The sequence below is a fragment of the Cydia fagiglandana genome, chromosome 13 (assembly GCF_963556715.1).
Source record: "Cydia fagiglandana chromosome 13, ilCydFagi1.1, whole genome shotgun sequence".
NCBI classification, from domain to species: domain Eukaryota; kingdom Metazoa; phylum Arthropoda; class Insecta; order Lepidoptera; family Tortricidae; genus Cydia; species Cydia fagiglandana.
In genome coordinates, this window is record NC_085944.1 from 16,883,939 (window position 1) to 16,907,110 (window position 23,172).

Consider the following 23,172-nt stretch of genomic DNA (forward strand, 5'->3'; position numbering starts at 1 on the left):
CGTAGTTATCTAATTTTTTTCGTTTTTCATCTATATCTTCGAGTATCGCATTCCTTTTTGTTTGAGGAGTTGATTTTATTATCTTAAAGGTACAAATGTAATTTCTAATTTTTTGTTTTATATATAATTTCAATACTAGTTTTCAAAAATCGTTTTCTTTATCGTACTTATGGTAGGTATGTACTTATATGAATAAAATTTTGTAACATAAACTAATTAAACCCTGCAACATTACAGCGCCTTTCGAAATAACTCGTAAATAGCAAAATCATAACGAATTTATCACGAACAATCGTTTCGCAAAAATGAAAACAATTTCTCGCCACCGTTCGCCTAATAGGATTTTCTTCGAATTTTTGTTCTTTCCCCCCGACTACTTCGTACGTAATATTTAGGTCAGTATGAATAGCACGTACGGTACCGAAGTTGCTCAAATGAAATAAAACGGAATGCCGTTCAATTCGTTTTTCCTTCGGCGTTCTAGTTAATGCAGGAGGCGATTTCAGAAAATTTGTTTACCGATTTCAATTCAGTTTGCAGTAGTCGGTACCTAGTTGCTTAAACTTGGTTCAATGGTAGAAATTTTGTAGGTACATTACAGTTGCACCATAAGTTTTGTAAACGCAAAATTGGGGACTTAATAGAACCTAAAATTTCAATTGTAGGTACATGTGTGTGGTTTTTTTTTGTAATTGTTTAAAGGTGATGATTGATGACCACAATCTCACCTGATGGTTAAGTGCCGATGCGATCTAGCATGTTTACCTAAAAGATGTCTATTCACTCTCGATTTAACAAGATTCAAGTTATAGTTTTTATTCACTTGACTGGTTTTACCAACTAACTAGATTGTCTAATCAGTAAATCATAAATGTAGCTATGTTTGCCCTGTACATATATTTCTTTCCTCGTATAAAATGAGAGCCTTGAGCGCTTTCATTAAAATAAATGCGCTTTTGCTACACATTTGAAAAATCTACATAACTTTCACATAAGCAAGGCTTTCTTTCAATTTTTATGAGAAATTTCTCGTTGTAACGCCTCGGAATGACGCCCAAGTGTCAAGTGTGAGCGATAGTAATTAAGTTTATTTACTAGTCGCAGTTAGTACTTTTTGTTTGAGCTTTAGTGCTGACATATTTACACAGTACGTTTTCTTTTATTTATTTGTTCTCTTCGTTTTAGATAATGATTAATTCCGCGGGTTCTGTTGGAGTCAGATGATTTTGAGTTAGTTTTTAAGTTGTAACTGTTATCAAGCAAGTACCTTAATATACGCATCCTGTTTGTCCATGTAATTATTTATCGAATATCTTTTATCTCTTTTCCGTCTCCTTCTTTTTGCGTCTTATGGACCGAGGGTGATAACTTGGTAAGATGTTATTCGCATAGTATAGGTAGAATTTTTATTTATTTTATTATTTAATGAAAGGTCTAGTAAGAAATAAAAATACTTTAGTCCGTTTTTTTAGCATTAGAAAGAACTTCGCAGAAGTAAGCTTGTGGTTCTAAATGCGGCACTTTTAGCGGTAATAATTTGAAGTAAATTATATGTGACCATGCTACATCAGATAATTCAATAATTATTAACAATTAAAGAGTCTGGTAAAAACTGCACGCTTGCTTCTGTGGAGTTCTTTCTAATGCTAAAAAAAACGAACTATACATTTCTGTAACGTTAAATCTACTTGCTTTAGCGACTCGCTCACATTTCGTCCCTTGTCCTTCACGCGGAGATTTCAACGTACGCGGTTCATATCCGTCGCGGCGCTCCAATAAATCAAGCGGCGCCGAGGTAGCACTTCCGACCCCCAACCGGACTCTTATATTGGGGGGACCATTTATTCCAGGTTCCGACGAGGATGATTCATAATTGCGGACATGTGTGGACAAGTTGCGATTGGGGTTTAACCTCTAGCTGTCCACCGTACAAGAAAAAATGGCAGTCAAATTTGAATCGAGCGATAGTAATTAATTTTATTTACTAGTCGCAGTTAGTACTTCTTCTTGTTCGAGCTTAAGTCCTTGACTCATCCATTAGGAGGCCATTAATTCCAGGTTCTGTTGGAGTCAGATGATTTTCAGTTAGTTCTAAGTTGATAATGCTATTAAGTAGGTATAAGCATCCTGTTTGTCGATGTTATTTATCGAATATTTTCTTTCTCCTCTCTCTTTTCCATCTTCCTCTTTTTTGCTTCTTATGGATCGAAGGTGATAAGATGTCATACGCCTTGTACAGGCAATGAAGATTTTTGGGCGAAATTTCCTTTTACATTTCCGTAAAATTTAATCTACTTGCTTTAGCGACTCGCTCTCATTTCGTCCCTTGTCCTTCACGCGGAGATTTCAACGTGCTCGGTTCATATCCGTCGTGGCGCTCCAATAAATCAAGCGGCGCCGAGCTAGCACTTCCGACCCCCAACCGGACTCTTATATTGGGGGGACTATTTATTCCAGGTCCCGACGAGGATGGTTCATAATTGCGGACATGTGTGGACAAGTTGCGATTGGGGTTTAACCTCTAGCTGTTCACCGTACAAGAAAAAATGGCAGTAAAATTTGAATCAACGTTATTAGAAAAAAGAAATTAATTTCTTACGTTTTAAAATCGAATGAAATAAAACGAAAGCAAACCTGTTTCATTTAACAATGATTCAAATTCCATTGGAGGTAATGTGTACTAGTATTGTGACTAGAACGCTAGGGGTTGAAATCCTGCTGATACAACCTGGAATCTCCATTTGGCAACTTGATCCCTAGAATACTGCAAACACTAGTTGTTACAAAAGCGATGGCAATCTGACCTCCCCAAGTGATAAATTTATGTATGTATGTCACTTTATTGCATATAAACATGTTTACATAAAACGTACAAAACAAAACAAAAATACGTCAAACGGTCTCTGAGAAAAACGCATTTAACTGATTTGCAAGACCGAAGTGATCCCATAAGTGTTCCGTGAACAAAGTTTTGTACGGAACACTAAAAAAGGCGAACTTTAGGTTCTACTTAGTTATCAGTTTAGTTAGTTTGGTGTCCGCGTGATGTTATTTACCGATGAGGTACCTTTCTACATGAACGGTTTTTATTCAAACCTTTTCAAACCAAATTACACTAATTCGATTTTATTAAAAAAAAAATCACTTCTATAAGTACATTAACTTTTAACCTTTTTAAAATCCTATTTATATCATAGATCCTGCCATTTTATACTTGCACTACGATTACCTTCTGAATAAGCGCTATTAGCATTTTAATCAGCAATCATATTGAAAAACTCGACTAGTCTATTCAGTGATCACGTAAAGGCCCCTCCACACTCGTTTCATTCCTAACTGCATTCCCGCTAGCTCGGGGCGTCTCGAGGGTGCTTTTCTCGTTACGCCCGCCCATTAGGCCATTGCAAACCGCTTAGATTTTAGGTGTTGAATTTAATGGATAATCTACCTTAGCTGAAACAATTTAAAGTTCAAATTTGAACATTTTGAGTGCGTTCAAAGTTTAGACGTTTTCATGTATGCAGTAAACAAGATACTCCTGCTGTGCTATGACTAAGAGTAAATTGACATATGTGATGTTTGATGTTTGATACGTACTTACCTGTAAATTTATTAATGAAATGTAACATACTCGTAGTAAAATATATTCTGTCTCTTGTTAATAGTATAAATATTGAAGGTACAAAAAAGGACAGCCGAATTTAAGGCCACCCATCTTAAAAGCCGTCAACACACTTTAAACGCCTCTGGTGTTGTAGGTGTCCATGGGCTATGGTAATTGTTTACTATCAGGCGATTCGTTTGCTCGATTTTTCACTATTTATAATCTGTATCATTAGGTATTTAAATAAAAATAAACTAATAACTTAAACATTTTCGGGTAGTTATAATATCTATTGGTTGACCAACCAAATACAAAACCGCCTGGATCTATCACTGAACGACCTCACTTTAACCTACATTATTTGATCGTGTAATGTTTTCATCTACCCTCAACTGGCTTTAGGAGCCATTTGAGGGTAGGTTTTGTTTACTTTTATTTAAATATCTAAAGATTCAGACTATAATTCTGTGGCCCTAGTGAAAAAGGGTACAAGTCTCACGCAGCCTAGGAGTAAAAGGGCACAGGTGTTACTTGGAACTTATACCCATTTAAAACCGCGCTGCCCGAGACTTATACCTTTTTCACTAGGGACACAGAATTTTTCATATGTATATTTTATTAATTTGACAGCTTGAATTACTATCGAACAATAACTATTCCATTATTTAGGAGTTACCAAAAGCAACAACATCAAAAGACACGTTTAATTCAAATGAAATATTTTCCCTCATTGATATCGATCGTACCGTACCGTACTCAGTATCGGCTCGGAAAGGATTAGTCCAATCAAATTATCGTCCGCTGACCTTTATAGACCGTTCTATTTCATTCCTGTATTGTTTTACACTATGTTTTTGTATAGCTAGCAATCTTATTAAATAAATAGGTTTTATAGTACTTTGTTATTTGCATGTTTAGTGAATGTTACATGATTGGTTGAACTTTAAAGAGCGCAAAGATATGTACGGAATAGACAAATATGGGAAAACCTCAACAAGAATCGTGCCAATTTACATGATAGAAGCAATTTGTTGTCCAAAATAGGAATGTTTCTCAATCTTGCATGGATGTTATGGTTTTAAGGGGCTCCCCCACGCCAATGACCTTCGATCTGAATCCCTTAGTTTTTTAATGTTTTTTGTAGCTTATCATATTAACAGCAACGGCTTTAAGCAATATAGTATCCCATATTTACTTTAAAGTTCATTGTCTTCGAGATATTTGGCATCAAAGTTGAACAATTTTAGGCTAAAAAACTGGTTTTCTGGCCATAACTTTGGTGTTAATTAGTTTAAAATTAAAACCTTGGACACGATTTTCGGGACTTTAAAGACGAACCCAAATATGTAGATTTCGTACATGCAAGATCCTTCACTGCAAACTAGATACGAAAAAAGTGTTTTTTTAGACAATGTTTAAAAAATTCATAAAAAATAAGTATTCATTTTTTTCAAAATCCGGTGGACAAAACCGGAGATAAAATATTGAAGAACCGATTACCGTTTGTCTTATAATTCTATCTGTAGTGCAAAAAAAGAAGATACGATTCAAAACTTGTCAAAAATCGATGAAAACCTCGGGTAGCCCCTTAAGCACAAATTCAGAAGTAAATTAAATTTACAAAATAGGAATGTTTCTCAATCTTGCATGGATGTTATGGCACAAATTCAGAAGTAAATTTAAACAAGCCGATTATTTCCGTTGTACCAAGCGGATTTCAGACAGGTTAGACGTAAAAGATGACTTGAATGCAAGAACTGTGACAGATAGCGCTGGTATTTAAAACACAGTAAAACCTACTTAAAAAAAAACTGATATTTTTTGTGTCAAATATGAATCTTGAGCGTGAAAACATGAAATCATGGAAAAATGTATTGAAACATGTTGCGAACGAACGATATCAAATGGCGTGTTATGCGAAAATCGTATTTCGTGTGATCGAGTTCAACTGAATAATACCAAAATATAAAAGTTGATAAACATTATAATCTTTAAACATCACGAATTGGAGATTTTAAATAACACCAAATTCGAAATGTCAGTTGGCATACCAGCAGTCCAGCAATAAATGAAAATTCTCCAAGCGTTAAGCGAAATTCGGAAAATTCAAAACATGTTACTTTAGCGGAAAACAGAATGGCCAAGTAATTTACAATAAATCAAGAGGCTCGGGTGGCATTTTTTTGGCATTCCGCCTTACTCATTAACAGCTCACTGGCAGGCGGTGGCGCGAATCTTTTCCATGGGATTTATGGCCGGAACCGAGTGGAATAGATAATATATTGTCGTGAGGATGACTTAATAACGCTGTAATAATAGGGAATATACCGCAAAACTCTGCTTAGGGGGCGCCACTACCACTATTCATCATAACTGGGGTTTTACCGCGAAACAAGAAAATCGAAATTTCTTTATCTAACCTCTCTTATATTCGAGCGATGGAGAGGTTAACTAAATTTCGATTTTCGCGTTTCCCGGTAGGCCCTTGTTAACAAACCGCCTTGATGCATCAATGTCATATCTTATTGTCTATGAAAACTTGTTAAAAAACAGTTTAAGGCCCAGTAAGGATAAGTTACACTATGGTTTACTAGCTAGCTTAGTGCTGCACTCTGGCGGCTGAACATTGCAGTAATACCCCCTTTTTTTGTTTTTGTTATAATTTAATTTTTTGTTATAATTGTTATAAATTTTCTGTAAAATAATGATTGAAATCGTATTCCCACTTTGAACATATGGTAAATTTATAATTTATATAAAGTTCTGTCAGTTTTGACTAATTTGTTTGTTTTTTTGTATAAATTATATAAGACTAAATGCCTTATTTCGAATATGTGACTATGCCTTTTATCTAACGACACATCAATGTTTACTTAACCTTACAATTTGAACAAAACAAAACAATTTGAATAAACAGTTTTTTTTTACACTCAAAACTAATAAAGTCAGTAACCATCAATAATGTGACCGTTCTATTGTCCACAGAGCCGTGAGCGGAGTAGACATAAAGGTAAATTCCCAAAAAAACACATCAACGTCTTGATTCTGATCGCCGGATAAAGTTCCGTCGCGGAAGAACCATTGTAAGTCAGAAAAACCACTAAATATACTGGTACCGTTCAGACTACACCAGCATTACGGATGACCGACTGATGTATTACTGATGACAGTAATGTGGCGCTGCAATAATGTAATGCTGTATTCCACTGCAGAAAACGTCTAAAAGGTAAAATTGTACATTAGTACAATCAAGACATTAATTACAGTATGTCTCAGGGGTCGATTTTAATGCTTTTTACTTTTATGTTTCCTGCAGTAATGCAGTCTGCAGCGTTACTGCAGCGTTATTGCAGCGCGACATTACTCTCAACTGCAATGCTGTGGAAAGTGTCAAAAATCCGGGCATCAACATTGATTTTAATGTCAATATCGATGTTGATGCCTGGGTTTTTGACATGTGGGTAATGTAGCGATCACATGTACACTTATATTTTTTTTTCGATTGTGAGACCACCGCTCGCTAGGCCATAGAAATACGGCTCTAGATTGAACGAGACAAGAGGGAAACGCCATTAAGCATTTTCAATAAAGGGCAGGTTCATGTCAATTTTTTTTCGGGCCTTAATCGGCCGTCGGGAGTGACGGCCGATCGGTCACGAATTCAATCAATTGACCTGAACGAGGCTAACCGTTAGGGAGGGATGCCGACTTTTTTAGGGGAAATACGGGGTTGATTTTTTTAGGTGATACAATGGCTTTCCATCAGAGAAGGATCCTTATGTTCTATGGGCATAGAGAGCCTTTTCAGATGGAATGGTCTCTTCATATACTGTACTCTTTACTGTGAGCAACTTTTGTTATGAGAGCAACCCTGAAATTGAAATAAAAAAATCTGTGTTTGATACTATTAAAGTTCCATTCGACAATTGTAATTTTAGAGTTGCTGCTATAGTGAAAGTTGATTGTACAGTCACCTGCAATAATATGTTACTCTTCGAAGGCCGCAAAAATATGTGACACGCTCTTATGGCTCTACAAATAAGATCGTGTCAGATATTTTTGCGGCCTTCGTTGTGTAACATATTATTACAGGTGACTGTACAAAAGAGTACAACCGCGTTTCTAGATATTATATTACCCAAGAAAATTACACCTAATAAGGTGCAACACAATCTAGTTAAAACCTGACAATAGTTTGTGCAGGATCGCGAAAGAACTGGATTTAACAATTTTTCAATTCGGGTTTTTTCTTAGTCTCTTATTTTGGTATACCTTCTTTAAACGTAAATGAAAAAGACAAAAGAACCTCCGTATCTTTACGTAGGTAGCTAACTTTTCACCACCAAAGTTTGGGAAGGTCATTATAAACACCATATTTAATATTTCATATAAATTTTATTTTACATTAATGGCATTGCCGCACTTCGTCCTTGCAAATGCCATCCAGAATTATGGTCAGAGTTCCAGGTTCTCCTAATCATGACATGTCAAGTACAAAATTGCACTCTAAGCAGTGGGGAGACACTCCTCACTTCGGTCGAACTCGGCTCCATTCAGCCACAAAACAGATAAGTACAGAAGTCAATCACATGTATGTACTTTACTTTTCATACCTACGCTCGGCGGTCGCTCTAGGGTTATGCACAAAAAACTATCGTGGTTAGTGACACTCGAATCTATCGTATCGTATCTCGTATCTAGTTGTTTGATTTATTTTTGAGAATGAAACGGGAAGAATGTAAATATAAAATAATAACATTAATAACTCAAATAGGTATTTTAATTTCAATGTTATTGTTATATTGCAAAATTTGTCACAGAAAATATTTTGCGATGACTTAGAGATTGGCAAAATGCACGATTATTATATTTTAAAATGTAATAAATTCACATTCTCATGTACAATGTAATAAATTCGCATTCGCATTCTCTCTGAAACCACTGCTAGCTTAAAAAACGACAATTCACCGTGTAATGTTGAATTTAAACAACCGTCCACTGTACCAGTAATAATAACTTTTCTTTTTGTTTCTCCATTATTGCACAAAAAAGTTCACAGACGCGTGTCTCAAGCGAATGGCACTCGCGCTCGCAGTGGTCCCAACCGGTCCGAGATATCGTGTCCGTGAGCAGTGTCTATGTGTGCGTTGCTCGAGCGCGCTTTGTATGTAGATTGATTTCTGTACCTATCTGTTTTGTGATTCAGCTCAGCATTGCTCCGAGCAATTATTAGGGTTGGCACCACTTCCTTCCTTCCTTTTGCGTGCGCGCCAACAGATAAGATAATCACTTGCATTTTGACAACCCTAAATAGCCGAAAGGGATAGTGCCATATTATATTAGAAAGGGTTAGCATGATTCAACCCTAAACCGCTGTCAAACTTCGGGTTTGTAGGAAGTGTCCTTTCTGTACGGTAGTACTATTATTTATTCAGTGCTCTAAGCAACGAACCGTAGGAAATACCTAGTATAAATACTTCCCTTTTTTTACCCCAACCTTTGGGCACAATGATGCCCCGAAATCATTCGGGGCATTGTGCCTAATGGGAAACCCTTCGATGGAAATCGGAGATAAAATTAATGAAACTGACCCATAATGCCCGTTTGAATTTTCCATTAACTACTAGTGAAACTATTTCTGATTTATTGTGCATATAGGATTTTAGGAAAGTGATGTGATGATGTCAGATAATGTTATTCCTTTAGGGTCGATCAACTATTTCTTGTTGTTATTCTGTCCCATCAGCCAGGAGACAATAGTAGCATAGTTTCTTAAAAGAGCTGCTGTGGCATGTTCTACAGTACAGTATTTTAAGAGTGACCCAGGAGACCGTAACCATGGCAACTAGTGAGCAAATGTATATGCTATAAAAGTTGAGAGTACGTTTTTATTTTCGCTTTTGATGCTAAGTATAAACACTAAGCTGAATTCAAACAGCCTTGTGCCTCCCAATAGAGATTTAAAAAATGGTTACGTCTGGACATGAAATCAATACTATTAACATAGATGACCTGGCGAACTTCGTTTCACCTACCGATATCTATCAGTCCAAAAAAGTGTACTTTTAATTTTTTTCTTTCATAAGAACCTTCTCATGACAATAACAAATACAACACAAGAATAATCAGCGAAATTGGTCAAGCCGTGCACGCGTGATGCCGTGATCAAGGGAAATAGGGATTTTCTTTTATTTATATGACCTCTATATTCAGATATCGCTAGTGCGACATGGTGGAGGCGGACCTGCGCGAACTTCGAGTCAGCAATTGGCGAGAGGTCGCACAGGACCGAGAAAAGTGGCGTTGTCTTGTGTCGGAGGCCAAGTCGCATTTTGGGTCGCTGAGCCAACGGAGTGAGTGTGTGTGTGAGTAAGTGAGTGATATGACCTCTATACCAAATTTCAGGACTGTTTTAAAGAGTTTGACCTTCGTCCTAGTTCCTAGTTTGACTGTTTTATAAGAGCTCTTCATAAAATCCGAACTAAACTAAAAGACTGCTAATATCATAAGTATCACCTTATCCGTGGCCAGGTAAACTTTCCGCACCGTTAAACTTAACGCAATGCAGCCCATTTAAAACCAATAATTTCCCAGCATCAGTGAAACCCAACTGACAGGTTATTGATAAAGTGGACACAGAAATTGGGGCACTAGTCCACACCGCAATCGGCCCATCCTACCGTTCGTCCGACACGATTAGCTTTGCGGTAGCGGTGATACACGCGACCAGTGTGTTGAGGCCTTTAGCTCCCCTATATGATGCGAGTAGTGATGCGCGGGAATGTGAGAATATTTATCATATGAATAGATTACTCCAGAATATTTCATAGTAAGTACCTATTCGGGAATATTGTCATAGGCATGAAAATTGTAACGGTGTTTTCGACTGAAATAATATGATAGATATAGGTATATATAGGTATGAGCTAACATGACGGAGGTATGTGTGACAGGAGAGAGGGTCAGATTTTAATTCATTCTTAACCGTAGACACCTTAAGATTACAGGTTCGCATCCTGTCACGGTCGCCATGAAGCATAGATGCGATTAAGTAAAAGGCATGTAAATGAGGTATTAGATATTTCAATGCACGCTTCTGAGCGGCTACCGCGAAAACCGAAATTCGCAAATTGCGGGGATCTTTCTCTTTTACTCCAATAAAGGCATAATTAGAGTGACAGAGAAAAATCCCCGCAATTTGCGAATTTCGGTTTTCGCGGTAGCCGCTCTGATAAGCTTCGATAGTACATTAAAAGCAGTCGAACCGGTGTTCCGAAAGGTCGCAAGTTTTTTGCCCGTAGCGGGATATTTTTCCTTTAATACAAAAAAAATATTCTTATATTTCACAAATATCATTCAAATATTCTTAAATTTCACAAAGATGGCCCATCACTAAATCCCACAACTCAACAGTAGCACGGGAAACACTAGGATTGACACGGATCCGAGTAAAATGGTTGACGCATCAAGACATCAAACACGATCGACATTTATTGGCGCAATTCCATAGCTGTAAAACGAAGAGTATTAACGGGTGTGTTGGTTCGCATGGTTTCTAAATGTACCTGGTGCAATGGAATTCGTCTAGTGGATAACAATTTTTTTACGCACGTGGATCAAACGATTCAGTTAATGGGATTGTCGTGGCTTCTAATCTCCGTGGTGACTGACTGAATGGCACACATATTTGGAACGACCGGCATTTAAATTCAAAATTCGACATGACAACCACATGACAAAAATCAGACCAGTTGACGACAGACAGACGATCCGAACGACCTAGATAGACCGTTCAGGGTTCCATAATAGAGTCTGTGCGCAAAGAGAAGTAAAACAACTTTTTAAGGTCATCAGAGAATTTGATTGCTTTAAAACAATGAAACAAAAATAAACCAATTGCATCCATATTCACCCATCAATGCACGAATCGGCACCATAAATAAAATTTAAACGTAATAAAGCCACTCGTGGCTTCAATAAGATAAGCGGGCGCATCCTGCGATGTCGACGACCGGTGTTGGCGATCACTGTATTCCTGTTGGTTGACCGAGAGTTGGAAGGCAACCCAGACCACACATACGTGACCTCATGTGCAATAGCAGTCATCAATAGACAGACCAGATATACGTTACCGTCAGTGTTATACGTAACAAATAACCCTTTGCTCAATAAGCTTTGTTTACGTGCTTTTGTCATGAATGGGTTTTGTCAGGCGTGGCTCACTCCGCAATTTGCTTGATATGCCTAACAGCGATGGCAACAACAGAGCAGGGATATAAATAGCGACCAATAAAACGATTCCTGTACTGGTTTTAACACCTGTTTTGCACTATAATAATTGTCTCTGCCACATCCGTCGGTTTACGTACCGTGGGAACAATACCAGTTAAATGAAGACTACGTGACATATATAGTATCGATTTCCATAATGACATACGCGTAATACAGTAAATATACGCCTGGTTCATAAAATTAAAAACAGACACTAACGAACCTACCAAACACATAGTGACAAATTGTATTTAGAAATAAATTTGAGCTACAATTAAATTTATAAAGCTGTTCAATATTAGTCATACAAAAGAAAGTCACTGTATTGACAATATCCTCTTGTCTTGGTAAAGGTTTCATTCGGATTTTGACTGCAGCCGCGTTTTTGTTGCGGGTCGTTTTGTTCGGGAGCGCAGCGGGCGACGTTACTCATTTTCCCTGATAAAATGAGTGACGGATTGACCGTTCTAATCGCGAATCGCGACACTAACAGGCCAATTTGAGGTTTAGTTATTATAGTTTTTTTTAGCATTAGAAAGAACTTGCAAGAAGGTAAGCGATTTTGTCATCATGTCTTTTAATTGAAAAACGCTTTTTAAAAATCAGTAACTATTACTAGTACAGTCATTATAGATTTTGACCCGTGAATAATTAGTTCTTGGATTTTTTTTTCGTAGGTCCCTCGGGGGGGTCACTGGGAGTGTAAATTCAAAAAGTAGGCTTAATCAGGCTCCTGCGTATATTCAAAAAATGGTTTTTTTTCCAAAAAAACGGTTTTTCTTCAATAACTCGGCCATTTTTGGTTTTAAAGTAAAACCGTAAGGACAAAAATTGTAGGAAATTTGATTCTCTACAAGTTAGTCCAGTCATTATATCAAAAAAACCGACCCTTCCCGTGAATAATCAGTTCTTGGATTTTTTTTTGTACGTCCTTCGGGGGAATCACTGGGAGTGTAAATTCAAAAAGTAGACTTAATCAGGGTCCTGTGTATATTCCAAAAACGGTTTTTCTTGAATAACTCGGTCATTTTTGATTTTACAGTAAAACCGTAAGGACAAAATTTTTGAAAATTTGATTCTCTACAAGTTTGGTCCTCACAATTTTTCTTCTAGGATCGATAGTTTGGAAATAAACTTTGAAAAAAGCGACATATTCAAAATATTTTCAACATCTCGTTTATTTTCAACTTTACGACATAAATGAAGAGGACTAAACTTGTAGAGAATCAAATTCTGAACAATTTTGGTTCCCACCTTCTTTCCCCCAAAATCGATATTTTAGAAATTAAACCTGAAAAACGCGACAAATTCAAAATATTATCATTATCTCCTATGTTCCACGCTTTACGGCATAAATGAAGGGAAACGAAGTTGTAGAGAATCAAATTCTGAACAATTTTTGTCCTCACGGTTTTACTGTAAAATCAAAAATGACCGAGTTATTCAAGAAAAACCGTTTTTCGAATATACACAGGACCCTGATTCAGTCTACTTTTTGAATTTACACTCCCAGTGATTCCCCCGAGGGACGTACGAAAAAAAAATCCAAGAACTGATTATTCATGGGAAAGGTCGGTTTTTTGGATATAATGACTGGACTAACTTGTAGAGAATCAAATTTCCTACAGTTTTTGTCCTTACGGTTTTACTGTAAAATCAAAAATGGCCGAGTTATTGAAGAAAAATCGTTTCTTTGGAAAAAAACCATTTTTCGAATATACGCAGGAGCCTGATTAAGCCTACTTTTTGAATTTACACTCCCAGTGACCCCCCCGAGGGACCTACGAAAAAAAAATCCAAGAACTAATTATTCACGGGTAGGGTCGGTTTTTTGGATATAATGACTGTACTACTTATGAAAGCAGAAGAATATAAATGATCGTATTAGATTCATAATTGTTACACATTTGCCGTAATTTATTTTTAAAATGTGTTTTTCAATTAAAAGACACATCAAGATTGTTTACCTTTTTTCTAATGCTAAAAAAAAACGAACTATAGATCTGTTTCTAATACGATCTGTCAGTGTTATAACTGTGAAAAGTGACGTTTTAGGTTGAAGGCTCACTTTAAAAACAGATTTCATAACTAAAACTCGAATTGGCCTGTAAAGTAGTAACACCAAAGCAATGTATCGTATTTTCGGCCGCGTCAACGCTGCAGCAGTAACGTGCAGTCGCAATCCGAATGCCACCTTTAGTCGGAGAAATATTAGTGCCATAATTTTCTCAATTAGCATGCACTAGGTCATTAATCCGGCACTTTTTCTCTATTACCGCTCATTAATGTTAAATGGGTTCGCCCATGAATTTCACTTAGCGTTCTATGCTCATTAAGGGTAAGTCAATTAGTAACTAAAAACGAGTATAAATGCAAATAGTGGTGTGGTAATTTATTTAGATTAGTGTGGAAACAGGGCCCCATGGGTTATTACCTTATTACAATTAGTTAATTACTTTTGTGACTTTTCGGATTGCAGGAACTGTTTTGACGATCACTACACCTTATACAACAAAGTCCCTCGCCGCGTCGGTTTTTTTGTATATTTGATCGCGATAAACTCAAAAACTACTGAACGGATTTTCACTTATCAATAGAGATTCTTGAGGAAGGTTTAGGTTATAGCGAAGCCAGGCAGGGTCGCTAGTATTTTATAAAGGCCGCCGGACGATAGAGTTAGAACAAAAATTTGACAGTTCCGAACAATTGACCGGTCGATATTGTCCGGCGGACTGTTAGTTAGTGGTTGGCGTAATGCGATTTTTGATATTTCCTTTACCAATGGCGAAAGGCGTTTTGATCCATGGATATTTTCGTAATATTAATTTTAATTAAATATTTCTGCGTAAATAATTGACTACAATTTTTGTTTCGGGTGAAATTTCCAACATCTGGGTTACATTCATTGAACAAGAAAATTAACTTATTATAAACGAGTATCAGAGTCGCTTCATAATCTTAAGAGGATACTTAATTCTTATTAAAAACATTCAAGGAACATTACACTCGCGAAGTTATTAAAATTAATATATAATTAGTATATTAATATCCCGAAATGGGCGTGGGATATATCATGTTAACTGCCTATTTTTGAAGGTAACTTATAATAAGAAATTTATGGTATTTGAAAATTTAAGAGTTTATTAACCGAATTATGTAGGTATATCGGATTTTGAATTTTAATAGAGCCGGGCTCATAGTTGGTTGCAATGTGCAACATTAAACTGCATACAAAAATAATAAAAAAAACCTATAAATATTAATTTTTAAAATCATTTATAACTTCGACAACTATTTCTTAATAAAATTGAGCTATCAATTACTATATCTTCGAATTTATTTTATTTATTTCAATTCTATTAGAACTTAACACCATCTATAAGTAATAACAAACCTTAATTGGCTCACGAATTAACTAAAAGCATTTTTTTGACATACAGTTGAAGGTTTGATCAATCTTCCGCTACCACATCCTTAACATCAATAACCTTCGCAAACTCGTACCGTAATAAAATCAGTGGTACTAAACTCAACTGTATCACGTAAATGATAAGATTCATATTTAAATACATATCAAAGATTTCATAAGAGTCTTCTAGCATTCATATGTAATGCCATGACCTTGACGTATAAAGATCGACAAATGTAACTTGAGCTTTAGAGTATTTGCTAGTACAGTTTCGCTTGGGGTCAATCTTTACTGGCTGGTCTAACGTTGTGTGTAATCTTGTAATCACAATGCGTGATGCACGTTTCTAGGAAGGCACGATTTCGTCGAAAAGTGCATTTTCTAATTCAAGCTCTTAATTTGATAGACGTCCGTCTGTCGTCTGAGAATTGATGGCCTATCGTCTTAAGTAGATTTATGAAAAATAATTACTTCTTTATTTACTTATCATTCTTTAAAGAGGCCTAGTTTGCCCAGCAGTTGGACACCAGAATAGGCTAATAATGAAATACCACTTATGTCTGTTGCTTGACTATCTATATAATCGTTTTTCACTTGTTTCTAATTGTTATTATTTCTTTTGTATGTAAGATATGCTAAAGAATAGCCACTAGAACTGAATACCACGTTGACTAGAGGTGGCCACTGACGAGCCTTCCAATAGTCCAAATAGCGTGACTGCAATCCAAAATCGGTCCATGAATGTTAAAAACGTACAATGTTTAATATTAGGATGCCGTCCATTTGGATGAAACCATTGTAAAGCATCTATTTGGAAGGCTCGTCAGTGGCCTGCTTAAGAATTTAATTATTTCGCTCTAAGCAATTGTGTGAAAATATTAATACCCCTTAATAATAACATTCCCCCTAGTCGTTTAGAATAGAAATGGATATATCTTTTCTCAAGTAAACTTTACGTCCCGGTAATTTATAAAATATTCATTGTTCAGATCACACGGGTGTCAAATAAAGCACCTAGAATCTTCTCTGAAGTCTAAACCCAAAACGTCGTATGTTACTAGAACGTTCGTATAGAGATACGACATTTCCGTCGTGATGCAGCAAAGCCGGGAATGAATAGGTTCCTGGCGTAAGAATTTATACGCGCTGGTTAATATTTCACACTGCACTGTGCGGAAGAGGAAGTAAAGGCAGTTACACACTTTTAGAAAATTAAGAGTAGTGGATAATAGTATTGATTTCTGGGTTTATGTTTTGACTTTAATTTATAACATGTAACAGATTAATCGCGGTGGGTCCGTTATATATATTCTAGTACTTTAATGTTTCTTTAAGCTTCTGAAGAGTAAATATTGGAAATATACCTATACTCATCATTAAATAATATGTAAGTATTTACTTCATACAAAGATGACACAGAATAATAAGTCGAAACCCCGGTTCAACTAATAGTAGCCATTTTTGATTATTATTGACGTCTACCTACCTACATTATAAATCATAAATAATAATAAAAATGTCAGTTATCAAAGTATTACAAAATACATGATCACAAAACAAAATTCTAAACTTAGACCAAGATAACGATTTTGACAGCACAGCACAGACTGTGCAAGTGTTATTTACTTATTCGTCATAATTTCATAGAAGTATGATGTTTAAAATAACACTTGCACAGTCTAGGCTATCATACTCTAAATCTCAAGTTCTACGAGCCCCGATGCAAATTATTTCGTCTAGTTCCACGCAACATTTTTGTTTATTTTAATAAATTTTACACATGAACATAAAATGACCCAGTAATGGGAACCATAATAAGGTAAGTGTCCCTGTGAATGACACTATTAGGAGGAAATTAAGACATTTACTCGGAAAACTACTTAACTATGACCCATACAGACTATTGATGTATGCAGATTTATGAACCAGTCCTTCCGTTAATATCAGCGGAACAATACATTGTATAATAGTAATAAAATTTATTAATTATTTCAGTTTTCCTCGACATCTGAAATTGTACCAGTGGATAACTGGCGAAATTTCGACTGTCCCATTGTATGACTATGAAAAAAAAATATCGTTGACCCAGTGTTTGACATGGAGGTGCATCAAGTTTACATGATAGCTGTAACCAATGTATGACACTAGTTATGGCCCAATGAATGACACCTCAATACGTAACTGTCATTCACTCCACCACCATAGTAAAACAGTGTATGACACTCATGTCAGATACTACTCACATGATCGAAAAATAATTGGTTTTTACAGAGTATATTAAGTGTATGTCTTACTTCCTTACAACATGGTCAATATTAAATTTCATAAAATAGTAATTTGTGCGAGTGAATGACGTAGATGTCATACACTACTAAACGCTAAAAAAATTTCCCAGTGTATGACATGTCTTCAAAATACTAACGTAAGGAAAATAATATATTTTTGATATACAATATCAATCACTTAGTTTATTATGTAACAATATGAATAAGCACTTACTAATTACTCATAAATCCCTGTTTTCTATTTACACTTTTAAGATGCAAAGTCTTAACAGATTTACTAAGAAACCCGACGCACAACTAAATCGATGCACCTCCTAGCAAAAACTACATCACAAAGTGAAAAATATTTAACGTATTAATGACAGCTTCGGAACAAAATTCATAGATAACACATACAATCGATTAAGTCTAGTTTTATGTTTATTTCAAAAACCGTTTTCTTATTTTTCAAAATAAACTGCGTAAAAGTCATACATTAGGTCAGTGTCATCCATACGGACATTTACCTTAGCAATGTTTAATGTAGTTTATTTTGATCGTGTAATAAAATTGCATGAGACTTATTGCTGAAGAAAAGGACTTTTCAAAAACGTTGTCCAAATCATATTGTCCTCTCCTATAGCACTGCTGCATGCATGGGCTCGAAACAAAATTGTCAGTACATTGGCAGAGCACTATTGCTTTCCCTAGTAATATGCCCTTTTCACATATGTTGTAATCCTAGCCGTCAATAAAAAAATAAAAAATCATGTTTTTTTCTTTCAGTACAAACGGGTTCTTGTATTTGGATTTAGTTATTGCAGAGTATTACCTTATAAAATTAGATTACATTAGTATAAGCATTAAATATTAGTAATTTTTAAACTAAAACATTATTTTTGAACAAACGCGAGAACCTCAAAAAATGGTCTCACTAGACGAAAACATGGGCATCGGGGCTCGTAAACTCGTTTAAGGATCCTGACATATATTGCACTGTCGACCCGTGCGCGAACGCCCTTACTACTAAAGCGCTCAATTAAAGCCTGCGAGACGAAACTGGGTGCGATTCGTTGCGGCCAAGTTGTGGTCTCATTAAACGGCCGCGTTCCCGCGTCATCGTGCAGTGAATGTTGCGCGCCCCTGGATTACGGCAGAATTGTTTACTACTCCTGTACGGCTGTCACCGACATATTTGCTAACGTCTTTTATGAAGTTGCTAATTAGGTAAATACTAGCATAGTTGTAACATTTTTATTGAAAACGTCAAGTTTTGTATCATTTCATTGGATTGGAGGTAAATTATTGGCTGTTACCTCTATAAATGTTTTTTTTTGAGGATTTGTATTGTATTTGAGGATTTGTATTGTATTGTATTGTATTATCTCAAAAATATTCTATGGAAATATCGTCTTCAGGGGTTGACTGCGAAATATGAAGTTCTGGGCGCTTTATCAAGACGCGCTGTTAATTAGTTTTCATATAAAATTGCAGGTCTAGGCCGGCCAACTTCCATTGAGCTCCACTGTGCCGCGTACATTGAACATTTGCGTTATTATTGATTTATTATTTTAGAGCGTGTTACCAGTCTTTTGACACACTCAGCCGGCAATGCCTTATTTCGAGACCCGTACGGAAACGTAGGTACCTACTATATTTGCTCGCTAACTAATTGTACACCTGATTGGCACAACTGGCAGCCCGGCTCGATTCAGACCACGCCGGGAATAGCTGATACCTACCTATTACTATTCAATATTGATTCGATCAAATCTAGTAGATTCCAATTCTGTTCAATGCTCGAGCGGCTCTGAGTATAATTGTCTCATTGTTGTATACGATTAACAAGCGACGCGCCCCGACTTCGCACGGGTAAACCTTATCAATTTTACACCTAAACCTTCCTTAAGAATCGCTCTATTGATGGTTGAAAACTGCATGAAAATCCGTTCAGTAGTTTTGATATACTGATATTTTGATATATATACTTGAAAACCTTTTATAATCACGTCACATAGTAAGTATTTTACTACACTAACTTAATGAGTATTTTATACATCCTCCAGCTTAGTAAAACTATGTAATTATACAAAAAGAACGTGTCACAAGAACCCATAAAACGTCTACGTGTTTAATGCATCCGTGATGAAGGCGCCTAGAGATGGGTAGGGGTGAGTAAATACTGAGTATTTACTCGGTATTTACTCAAAGCACCCGATAAATACCCGTATTTACTCATTTAGGTGGGTAAAAACGATTCCTTATAAAATATTCAAAAAAAGAGATTTTAGAACAAAATTGTCTTTTATTGAAGAGTGCTAACATGTATTAACAATATCTATAAAATAAAAAGCATAGAGGACGCTTAATTTAGGAAAAAAAGGTAATTATTAGTGAGAGGCAAATTTTGTTAACAATTTTGTTTTAAATAAGAAGGTATTTACTTTAAAAATATGAGTACTTAAATTCTACCGATGTTCTAGATAAGTGCAAGTCGCGCAAAAGTGCGTGTTTACGCGGCACTTACGACCTTTTATTAAGGGTTTTTTAAAGAAAACTCAAAAATGGCTCAATCGATGATGTTCAAAATATTGTTTTTTGTACTCTATTACACGGCTAATCTCCCGATATGTTTTCATATTTTTTCTGAACTTTGGTTCGAAAGTTATAGGAAGATAAACATTATTTTGGCCTTTCGAAACGGTTTTATTTCAAAAATATCCATTTTATCCAAAAATGTTCTTAGAAACATTCCAGTTATTTTTAAAGACCCATTTAATGATGTGCAACACGTTGGTGGTTTCTGAGATTTATTTTTGTGATAATTAGTTACATGCTCCTCTTAAAAATACATGTCTTACAATTTTGAGTACTTAATCCAGTAGCGGCTTACAAAATACACCTATATTTCAAATTTATATGCCCCTTTCAGCACTCTAAATAGTTTATACCCACCAATTTGGGTATAAACGAGTAAATACGGGTATATTGAGTAAATACTGAGTATTTACTCGGTATTTACCCGTGAGTATTTACTCACTACCCATCTCTAATTAGGCGCCTGACCTGACAAGAATTACTTCCAGCCTTTTTGTAAGAGTCTAGGTGAGCGACCAGGAACATTGGAGTTTGTGGAGTGTTTTTAGATTTTACAATGTTGAGAGTCTATTTTGAGACTGTTTTAAGACTTTTAAGGTAGCTAGAAGAATGGTAAGTGATATTCTAAACGTCATAATTAACCATTGAAATTAAATTTAAAGTTTAGGTAAGATAAGTATTATAATTTTGAAATTGCATCTCAGCTCGATAACAATACAAAACGCAATCCTATCAATCTGTCAATATAAGGTTAGTGTAATAGGTGCAGTCACCTGCAATAATATGTTATTCTTCGAAGGCCGCAAAAATATGTGACACGCTTTTATGGCTCTATATACAAATAAGATCGTGTCAGATATTTTTGCGGCCTTCGTTGTGTAACATATTATTGCAAGTGACTATTCACGTAAAATCATTGACAAACACAATTTCATCAACAAATACGAGTAGGCTCACATTCTCATTATCACGATTGATTCAATCAGCGTTCAATCAATTACAAATGTAATCATATTGCTAATTGCTGAATGCAATTATGCAGTTATCCCGTGTAATGTTTACATGCACAATTGAATTTTAATGGCCATATTGTTTGTGTTACAGTTTTTGCACATTAGGCACATAATTAATGATTAATGTAATGATGGTTCCATGGGCTCGGCCAGGTTTGTTTTTGAAAAATTCTAGCATTTTTAGATCATAATACGGTTGCCAAAATAATATATATGAATAACAATCTTAAAATATATTGAATATTGCATGCTATTTATTGAACAGTCTAAATGGGGCTTTATTGTTATTGCAATATTTTGATTGATTATGTATTATTTCTTCGTATTCAAGAATTTTATGAAACGGTTTCCCACAAGTTGTCTACCATTCAATCAGCTTTTCCGATTTTTCATTATTGTGATTGTATTGAAATTAGATATGAGATTAGTATCAATTTGAATAGTATGAGAATTAAGCAACTTATAAAAATGTTATCTTTTCAATAATAATTATACTTTTTTTGTTATTGTTTATCCTTATTGATTTTTTTTTCTAATTTAAAATCTGAAAGACAACCTACTTTCGGATTGTAATTAAAACTGTAAAGTATAAATTTAAAAAGGTTTGAATGTAGGAACATTTAGAGCGAAATGAATAGTTTATAAAACTGAAGTCATTTCATAATGATGTTTTTATTTATTCTACAAAGGTACCAATTAGTACGCCGCGTTGAACTTGTGAAATTTAATGTTGAAAATATGCTCTTTTTCAAGCATCCTGTAGAACGTTCTAATTATGCTCGTATTTTATTTATTATTTAACATTATTCGTTTATAAAACGTATTTTTAGATAAAATTCAAATGGGGCTTTACTGCTTCAAGGAAAAATATTACAGCCTAATACTTTTCTTCGAATTTGATGAATACTTAAATTTTAAACAGTCAGTTTAAACACCCAATTCGGACGTACACTTGACATCAGATTAGGTACCCAGTACCCACCCATATTTTTACACTCGACTGAACCTTATTTCACAGATTCTGTCCTAATTATTCCCATTGGCTCGTTCATAAAACATTTTTATCGAGACAAAATATTGGGGAGCACAATAGCCGCTTAAATTAAAATATCACATCGGCATCGTTTAAGGCGAGAAACACAGTAAAATAGTCGCAGTAGCACAATGTTCTGTGTAATTTACTCCACGGCTACCACGAACTAGCATTTGACATTGAGGTTAGCGACTGCGTGAACTCGATCGAATTCCCTTTCTATCACATCAATCGATCAGAGCGAGCGAGATGCGCTAACGTAAACGTCACGTGTCAACTTGTGGTACGGCTACTGAAATAATTTTCAGGATATTTTAAAAAGTAGGTATTTCGATGGATATCTTATCTTGAGTGTTTACTTAGTAGGTATATCAGAGTGAAAAATATGTACCTACTGTGACGAATTGTTTTGTATTTTTTAATGGTAATAGAATTACAAAACGAGTACCTACCAGACATAGGTATGTATATGTTACTTAAATGTTCATGTCAAATGTCATGTTATTTCAGAATGTCCTTTTAAACTGAGAGGGTAACTTTGATTGTATGACGGCGGTTAGGTTTGTATGACCCTTAACAGTCTCACCTGGTCCATACAGTGAGTCTTTGTATAAGTACCTACATATAAAGTGTTAGTGTTACGCGTTTGGTAACGCACGTGTAATAAATCTGTTCTTTCAAGTGATTATACAATACTACGATTTTCGCTTACCAACAGGCCGGCGGCCAGGGACCGTTACCGGTATTCTGACTACAGGTTATTATTGAGGTATAACCGGTGTAATTTGAATTTGGGTATTTATATCACTTAAGCTCCGAATAGAGGTATTCGAATACCGGTATTCAATAGTGTTATCGGTTTAGCCAATTGACAACAAATACCACTATTTGATAGTTTACTCCTAAAGCTATTACCGGTAATAAGTAAGTGCCAATACCGGTTGTAGTAGTACCACGATTCGTTCCTTCGCTACTCGTCA

At 35.6% G+C, this 23,172-nt stretch overlaps 1 protein-coding gene across 2 annotated transcripts in view; it reads left to right on the plus strand.

Annotated features, from left to right (window-relative positions):
* The window catches only part of LOC134670394 (putative polypeptide N-acetylgalactosaminyltransferase 9), a 280,035-nt gene that overhangs the window by 217,732 nt on the left and 39,131 nt on the right, over positions 1 to 23,172 (plus strand). For both annotated transcript variants that reach the window (XM_063528230.1, XM_063528231.1), the window contains exon 3: positions 6,590 to 6,614. The gene's annotated coding sequence lies outside the window, so the exon portion shown is untranslated. The remainder of the gene's footprint in view (positions 1 to 6,589; positions 6,615 to 23,172) is intronic.